The sequence below is a fragment of the Salvelinus fontinalis genome, chromosome 40 (genome assembly GCF_029448725.1).
Source record: "Salvelinus fontinalis isolate EN_2023a chromosome 40, ASM2944872v1, whole genome shotgun sequence".
NCBI lineage: Eukaryota > Metazoa > Chordata > Actinopteri > Salmoniformes > Salmonidae > Salvelinus > Salvelinus fontinalis.
Genome location: NC_074704.1, coordinates 9447535 through 9448625, shown reverse-complemented (window position 1 = coordinate 9448625; position 1091 = coordinate 9447535).

Sequence of the window (1091 nt, the reverse complement as noted above, 5' to 3'; positions counted from 1 at the left end):
GTCTGCCATGAGCGTCGAGAGCCGTCAGCCTGCATGGACCTGCCAGAGCCGTCCAAACAGGACCTGCCAGAGTCCTTCAGCCGGGATCTGCCCCTTGTCCCGGTGCTGCCCCTTGTCCCGGTGCTGCCCCTTGTCCCGGTGCTGCCCCTTGTCCCGGTGCTGCCCCTTGTCCCGGTGCTGCCCCTTGTCCCGGTGCTGCCCCTTGTCCCGGTGCTGCCCCTTGTCCCGGTGCTGCCCCTTGTCCCGGTGCTGCCCCTTGTCCCGGTGCTGCCCCTTGTCCCGGTGCTGCCCCTTATTCCAGTGATGGTCCTTATCCTGGTGCTGCCCCTTGTTCTGGTGCTGCCCCTTGTCCCGGTGCTACCCCTTGTCCCGGTGCTGCCCCTTGTCCTGGTGCTAGCTGTTTATTTAGGGGAAGGTAGTGTTAGGGTGGGCATTAGAAGGGGTAGAAAGAAGAGGGGAGTGACTATGGTGGTGCGGGGACAGCGTCCTGAACCGGAACCACCACCGTGGTCAACTGCCCACCCGGACCCTCCCCTGGACTTTGTGCTGGTGCGCCCGGCGTTCGCACCTTGGGGGGGGGGGGTACTGTAACAGTCCTGACCTATTTATGTTAGTTTTTATGTGTTTTTGGTCAGGGCATGTGTTTTGGGTGGGCAGTCTATGTTACCTGTTTCTATGTTGGTTTCGGTTTGCCTGGTATGGCTCTTGATTAGAGGCAGGTGGTTTGCATTTTCCTCTAATCAAGAGTCATATTTAGGTAGGGCATTATCACTGTGTGTTTGTGGGTGATTGTCTCCTGTGATGTCTTCGTTATGTTCGATGTTATTCACATTCGGGACTGTTTTGGCTGTTCGTATGTTTTCGATGTAACGTTCCTGTTCGTGAGTTTACGTTTGTCATGTGAGTTTATGTTCAGGTTCCGTTCTACGTCGTTTTCTTATTTTGTAGTTTGTTAAGGTGTTTGTTTTCGTGTCATCAGTTCATCGTTATAAATAAAGATGGCATATTTCCCTGACTCCGCATTTTGGTCCGAAGATCCTTCTCTCCTCACCTCATCTGAGGATGAGGAGAGCGACAGCTATAACAAGCTG